Genomic DNA, 7,648 nt, shown 5'->3' with positions numbered 1-7,648 from the left:
CTCAGGAGTAGGGTGAGGTAGAGAAGCCCTCAGGGTGATCAGGGCCAGCAGCTGCTGCTAGCACCCATTGATGGTGTTGAGCAACCTGTACTGGAGCTGGGCACCGGCAGTGGGTGCAAGCAGGACTGGCGCTGGCAGTGAGTGTGAGCATCAGCTCCAGTGCCAGCAGCAGGTGGGAGCACTGGGCAGGACCATAGCACAAGGGAGCAAAGAATTTTCAGTAACCACCAGATGCTTACCCCGATGACAGGGAATGGTGCCCTGCCTTCGTCTGGCATCCCCACTCACCTGCTCCCCCATCCCACCATGGCCCGATGCCTGCCATGTTCCGCGCACACCCCCTGGTGGTCAGCGCACGACATAGTGAGCAGTTGTTTGGTTGTTCCTGTTTCTCAGCAGTTTGGTCTATTTGCATATTAGCCATTTATTATAAAGGATTTCACTGAAGTATGAGTCAGTGCTATACTCCTGAATCCACAAGGTGGCACTATAACATTATATTTATTTTTGAATCTGCCTTGCATTTTCACTCCTACATTTTGTAGTAAGCTGCAATTGGACTTCTCAGAGGGAATGCCCCTGAGAGTTGCCAGTTGCTCTGAGGGAGATTGCTAAGGCTGGTGTTGTGAGTTCTGAAAGAAGCCGAGGGCTAGACCAACAGAATTTTTGATGAGCAGTGCTGACCAAAACTGGAAAACGGAAAGGAATGCTCTCTCCACTCACCTCTTACCTCTCACCTCCTTTTTGTTTCTTTAGTAACCACACAATAGGGAATCAGTGGATGAGAAAGTCACACGTTGAACTTTTATGAAAGCTGAAAATGTGTCAGTCTATAAAGCAAGTGTCTACACATTTCAAAGAGCTAGTATCATGGAGACCATTTTTGTTGGCCAATGTAATTGAATTAGAAGTCAGTTTGAGTTTTTTTTAAGGCAACTAAATGTATGTTTAGAAGTTAAAAGCATTAAAACCAACTTTTGGTCAAAGGAGAAATCATTTATCCTTGGACCAAAATCATTTGGTCCAAGGATAAATGAGAAAATACTTAACTCTGGAAAATAAAAACATTACATCTAAAAACTTGTAGGATGTGGCTAAGGAATTAAAAAATCAAATCAATAATCAAAACTGATTTCACACATAAACACCCTCTGAGTTTCAATGGAAAATTCTGCAGACATATCAGGGACAAAATTCTCATCCTACAACCACTACAGAATATGAAAAGGAAATTTTCCTCACCTTATTTGATGAAGCTGGTATAACTTTAAAAACAAAACTGGATAAAGATAATTTGCAAAAGGAACATTAGATGAATTTCATGCAGGTGTCAATACAATAATCCTACATAAAATATTAGCAAATCAAATTCAGCAAAGTATAGCAGAAATACAATAATATAATTTAACCAAGCTGGAGTATTACAGGAATGCAATGTTATTAATGTAACTCATTCAGTAGTAGATTAAAGGAGAAAATGGTATGATCAATCTAATTTAATTAACTTTAATATAAGTTCTAAAACTACATAGAGAAGGTAACTTCTTTACTTATGAAGGACATCTAAAAAAAGTGAAATGCAAAATAATAAACTGAAATATATATTTATTTAATGTTAGAGGCCCAGTGCATGAAAATTCATGCCCTGGAGTGAGGTGTCCCTCAGCCCAGCCTGCCCCCTTCTCACAGTCTGGGAGCCCTCAGGCATGGAAGGTGACCTAGTGATCAAAGGAAGGTGATGCCTGATCACACCTCTGCTGATACCACTGCCACCAGCCCAAGCCTCGCCCAGCTCTGGTTACCTGAGCCTCGGGCTGTCCCTGGGTAGCTGGGCAGCTGCCGTTGAAGGCTTGCCTGCACCTCGGGCCAGCCCTGGGTGGCCAGGGGGCTGAGGCTACTGGGGGTCTCTGAAGGCAGGCATGCGGAACGGCCATGTGCCTGCTGCCCCACCAGGGCTGAGGGGACTGGGCGCCACTATCTTGTGACTGTGGGCACTGCCATCTTTGAGGATGGGACAATCAATTAGCATATTCTTATTGGCTGTGGGAGCTGCCATCTTTGCGATGGTGTGAGGGTCAGTTAGCATATCCCCTCTTTATTAGATAGGATACTTTAGAAGTTGTTTTATTCTAAAACTAAGAACCATGAAACAATTCCTGCTACTGTCATTTTATTTTACATTGCATTAAATGTATTAGCCAGTGCAGTAAGACCAGAAAGAGAAATGTATGCATAAGGATTAAATAGATTCACAGATTATATGATTGTTTATGTAGAAATTCAAAAGAATCTGAAGTTAATAATGGTGGATGAGAGATAATCAACCAAAGATTTTGCATGTTTATATGCATATCTCATGAACCCTGGCAATTCAATGGTGAAAGCTTGGGGCAGGGGCAGGTGTGTGCTGGCAAGAGTTAATGGGGGTTAAGGAGACATATGTAATACTTTCAACAATAGATTAAAAAAAATAAACTTAATAGGACCTTGCATGGTTCCTAGATATAAGGTCAACACAATACATTGAATGCATGTACAGATCTACATACGTGTATAATCTGATATTTATATATTGGCTTCAAAATTAAAAAGTAAAAATCATTCCATGCACAATAGATGAGATGCAACAACAACAACAATGTATTCATGACATCTATTTGTGTGTTCCTTTTAATTTAGTCCTCATTTCTCACTTTTGCTTCCCCCTCCCCCCCACCCCCCCAATTCATTCTTAACATCTGAAATTTCTCCTTTTCTATCTATCCTTTCATAATTTTTTGCTGCACAACTCCAGGTATAAGAAATGCTATAATTCTTTAATTCTCTAAGTCAGAATAACTGTGGAGATATCACTCAACCAGCCAATAGCAGGTTCAGTTTCAATAACTCTTTGGCTTACTATCCTTTTATCAAAGCAGAATCCAGTAATTGTTTGTGGCAAGAAGGTGAGGGAGGGGTTGGTTCTGTGGCCATAGTGGTTGACATCTTTATTCTGGCTCCCATGGCTGCATAATACTGCTGTTTGTGTTCCACTTGCTTCAGGTGGCCTGAGAGGTGCTTCTTAGAGCACTTCACTACGTTCACTGAGCATTCTTACCACAAGCTTGTGTCCAAGTAAAACTCAGCAAGACATCTTTCAACAATTGGGATGCTTCATCGCACAACCCTCCTTCCTTTGTCTGCATCAGCCTCCATGTGGAGGAGGGGTTAAATCCACACCTTTCTCAAATTTTCAGCCATTTTATACTTTTGTTGCTCAAGCCTCTTTTCTTTACTGTCTCCTTCCCAATCACTTGCTTCCAAAAGGACCGGAAAGGTCCTCTCCTGGGACTCAGGTCATCTGTGTTCTAATTCTGTCTTGTTGCATCGTGGCTGTGTGAGCTTGTGGAAATTTGCTTACCCCCTTGGGCTGTAGTTTCCCTATCTGTGAAATAAGTTTATTAGATTAGATAATCTCCAGGCTTTATCTTGTCTCCGAAATATTATAGTTAAAGGTTATGGGTAAATGTTTCCATATTAGCTATAAAAAACTCAAGTAAAAACACGGAAGTTATATTTAGGAAATGAGTGGACAGAACATTGCTAGCAAATGCAATTAATAGTTAAAACAATTTTCCATGCTGGAAGGAGAGGTTACTTCCTATAAGATAAACTTTAACAAAGGTTGTTTTTTCCTTTTTATTTTTAATAATACTTCTTTTATTAGAATAGTTTTAGATATACAAAGTTGTTGTGAAGATAGCACAGTGATTACTTGTTTTTGCTTCATGCTTAACTTTAAAAATGTGTGGCGATCAGTGTTGGGTGGGTGGTATCGGTGGTGGAAGGGGGCAGGGATGGGGCTAGTGGCATAGATGGTGGAGAGACTGGACTTAACATTTTATGTGAAAACAACTCAGGCATATTATGGGATGCGATCCTGATATTACATAACTCTAAGAAAATGATAAAAAAGCTTAACTACACTAATAGACATGAATGATCCAGACAGAATACGGGAAGCAACAATCACATTGTACTCTAACCTGGCAACACCTGATTTGGATTTATTTTAATTATTATTTTTAAAATAAATTATTTTTCTCTACTATTGACTTGAGATAGAGATAGAAATAAAATAGATAGGTGGATAGATAGATAGATAGATAGAGATCCCTTATTCTACTTACGTATGCACCCATTGGTTGCTTCTTGCACATGCCCTGACCTGGCTGGGACCTAACCCAAAACGCTGGCACATTAGGATGACACTCCAATCAATTGAGCTCCCTGGAATTCTATTTTTAGTTCAGGGCACTATGTCTTAAAAGGAACCTTGAAATGTTTGTAGGAGATCTAAGGAGCAGAGAGAAGGGTGATGAAAGATTTGGAAATCTATAATAATAAAAGCATAATATGCCAATTAGACCAGACAGCCGAACAACCCTCCAGATGTTCTTCTGAACGTCCTTCTGGACGAAGCTGGGGCTATGAGGGCCGAGGCAGCTGCTTTGGCTTCAAGGGCTGAGCCCCTTGCACAGATTTCATGCATCAGGCCTCTAGTTATAATATAAAAGGAAACAATGAATAAGCCGGATAGTGTTAGTGTGAACAAGAGAAGACTCTACAGGGATATGCAACCAATTACTTCTTTAAAATTATTTTAAAAATTAGGTACAGTATTTATTTAATAAAAAAAATTATCAAAAGGTTATAAAAGAGCCACAGTGCTTCCACTCCTGTTTCTACTCTTCCATTCCCCTTCTCCTGTTCAGGTATGATTTTTATAGGTTTATTTTTAACTCTTCTAGTGTTTCTTTAGGCAATTATAAGCAAATACTCGCATACAAAAGGAATCAAACTATGTATGTTATTTTTGCACCTTCATTTTCTTTTTTTACTTTATGATATATTTTGGAGATTTTTTTCATATAGGAATAGAGAAGGTACCTCATTTATCTGAAATAGCAGCATAGAATTCTATCCTGAGAAAGCATCATAGTTTACTTAAGCAGTCCCAAAGACGAATGCTTGAGTTCTTGCCCATATCCTTTTTTTATGATGTTGTCTCTCACAAAACACAAGAAAAATGAATAGCAGTGCATTTCATCTCGAATGCCTGCAGGCATATCTATAGGATAAATCCTCAGGATCAGGGGCCTGGGTCAAAACATAACTACTCATTTTTAATTTTGGAAGATGTTGTTTCATTGTTCTCCATGAGGGTGGTTGCAGTTGGCCCGGCCAGGAGCAAGGTATGAGAACACATGTTCCCATGGCCTCACCCACCTTGTGTGCTCAGACTCTTGGGTGTTTGCCCATCTGTTAGGTGAGAAATGGCATCTCAGTGTAGTTTCAGTGTTCGTGCCTCTCTCCAGGAATGAAGTAGAATATATTGCCATTCCCCCATGAACTCTTTGTTCATATTCTCTGCAAAATTTTATTTTTAAAATATACAATATATATTTTTACTGATTTCAAAGAGGAAGGAAGAGGCAGAGAAGGATTGAAACATTAATAATGAGAGAATCATTGATCAGCTCCTTCACATTCCCCACCGGGAATGCGCTCGCAACCAAGGTACATGCCCCTGACCAGAATTGAACCTGAGACCCTTCAGTCCACAGGCCAACGCTCTATCCACTAAGCCAAACCAATTAGGGCTCCCTGCATGGTTTTCTATTGGATCGTGCTCAATTGCCAGTGCCACACCACATCCTGTTGATAGTCACCTCTGCAGACAGAAAGCTGCTTGTTGGACGCCTGGAATATTCTGCCTGTAGGCCTTTTTCGTGGCTACATCAGCTGAGACCACAGGCATATAGGCACAGTCAGAAGCCCCTGAATGTAATGCCCTGGAAGCTTCTCTCATCCAATGACAAAGGATGGTTCAAACATTTATCTCTTCCCCTTGTTGGGGGGAGCTCTGAGGTAGCTGGTCTAGTAATAATTAATGTCGTTTTTAAACATTCGTTTAAAATCTTGCTTGGTGTTGACTTGTATTGACATAACCTTCAAACAGTGGTATCTACAGAACGTGTGAAGTGCAATTAACAAGTTTTGCTTGAAAAAGTTTGTATTTGGTACGGTTTTTGTTGCAAAACTAGGGCTAAGAAGATGGCGGATGAAGAGCATATTCGGCACTGCATGCTTTACGAGTTCCAATTAGGAAGAAAAGCAAGTGAGGCTGCAAAAAACATCTGTAGTGCTCTTGGTCAAGATGCAGTTAGCGCCAGAAAATGCCAGCGTTGGTTTGAGAAATTTCGCGAGGGAAATTTTTCGTTAGATGACAAGAGTGGTTGAGGCCGTGTGTCCAATTTTGATCAAGAAGCTCTTCAAGCTCTTTTGGTGTAAAATCCTCAAATTACCCAACAAGAGCTTGCGACAACTTTAAATTGTTCACAAAAAACAATTTCCAATCAATTGCGTGCACTTGGAAAAGTCCAAAAGTTTGGAAAATGGGTTCCTCATGAGTTGACCGACAACAACCGTAATCAAAGAGTCACAATTTGCAGTTCGCTCCTCTCTCGTCAAAACCGTTTGCCGTTTTTAGAGCAAATTGTTACCAGAGATGAAAAATGGGTGCTGTATGTTAATTTGAAAAGGCGGCCTCAATGGTTGGACAAAAATGAGGCTCCGCAGCCCATGCCAAAACCTGACTTGCATGCGAAAAAAGTGATGTTGTGTGTTTGGTGGAATTTTAAAGGAATTCTTCATTATGAATTTTTACCATCTAACCAAACCATTACAAGTGCAGTGTATAGTGCCCAATTGGAAAGGTTAGCCCAAGCTTTAAGAGAAAAAGAACCCGCGCTGATTAATCGGAAGGGCGTAATTCTTCACCACGATAACGCACGACTGCATACTGCAAGAATCACTGCTGAAAAACTGCGCCAGTTGCAATGGGAAGTTCTCCCTCAACCTGCATATTCTCCTGATATTGCCCCTTCCGATTACCATTTGTTTCGTTCTTTGCAAAACTTTCTTCTTGGAAAAAAATTTAATAATGAAGAATGCCTCAAAAATGCATTGACCGAATTTTTTGCATCAAAATCACAAGAATTTTACAACAGAGGGATTAAAATGCTTCCTGAGCGTTGGGCACAAGTAGTAGAAAACAACGGCAATTATATTGTTGATTACATTTTGTTGTATTGTTTAAATAAATTCGATTTTAAAAAGTATTAGAAAACGACATTAATTATTACTATACCTAATAGATCTGACCCCGCGTTTCAGAGGTTCCAGTGAAGCAAGGCTTACAGGGGTCACTGGCTTGAAAATGCACATTTTATCCCTCCCCTGCCTGTTTACGTTCCTATTCCATTCCCTATACTGAACTTTTCCTGGGAATCTTTGCCTCGGGTGGGCCTCTGGAGGAACCCAAGACGAGCCAGGTCGGTAGGCCTGCCTGAGTGCTGCTCACAGTGTGGAGTGCAGATGGTGCTGGTGGGACCCCTGTTCACCCATCTGATAAATTCAGAAATTGAACGGGGAAATTTAGAAACGTTGGTAGCAATTTTATGTTGCCATAACATTTAAGTGTGTGGTTTTGTGTTTTACACACACACACACACACACAGTGGTCTGTGATGAATTGAAAAAAAACAAAACTAGCCCATTGGTTTTCACATATTTTACTGCCCCGCCTTAATGAAATTGGAACACG

Source organism: Pipistrellus kuhlii, unplaced genomic scaffold (genome assembly GCF_014108245.1).
Source record: "Pipistrellus kuhlii isolate mPipKuh1 unplaced genomic scaffold, mPipKuh1.p scaffold_m20_p_10, whole genome shotgun sequence".
NCBI lineage: Eukaryota > Metazoa > Chordata > Mammalia > Chiroptera > Vespertilionidae > Pipistrellus > Pipistrellus kuhlii.
The sequence above is the reverse complement of the archived record's forward strand: the minus strand, read 5'-3'. Positions refer to the sequence as shown.